Genomic DNA, 207 nt, shown 5'->3' with positions numbered 1-207 from the left:
TCCCAGGGGGGGGGTGTTTGCACAGTAGCTCATGTCATCCCCCCATCAGTCCTGCATGGTGGGGGTGATTAGGGCGACTGCTTTACAGATGGGGAAACTGAGGCTGGGCTATGTCTCTGTCCCAGTTACTCAGAAAGCAAGGATGGGTGCTCAAGAGTGTTGGCTGGGCATGGAGATGGGGGGGAAAGAGAAAGAGAACCATTGAGC

General features: G+C 55.6%; 1 protein-coding gene across 1 annotated transcript in view; it reads right to left on the bottom strand.

Annotated features, from left to right (window-relative positions):
• The window catches only part of BEGAIN (brain-enriched guanylate kinase-associated), a 19,345-nt gene that overhangs the window by 18,250 nt on the left and 888 nt on the right, over positions 1–207 (bottom strand). The window lies entirely within an intron of this gene.

Source organism: Myotis brandtii, unplaced genomic scaffold, assembly GCF_000412655.1.
Source record: "Myotis brandtii unplaced genomic scaffold, ASM41265v1 scaffold535, whole genome shotgun sequence".
Classification (NCBI taxonomy): domain Eukaryota; kingdom Metazoa; phylum Chordata; class Mammalia; order Chiroptera; family Vespertilionidae; genus Myotis; species Myotis brandtii.
This window is presented reverse-complemented; position numbering and strand designations above follow the sequence as displayed.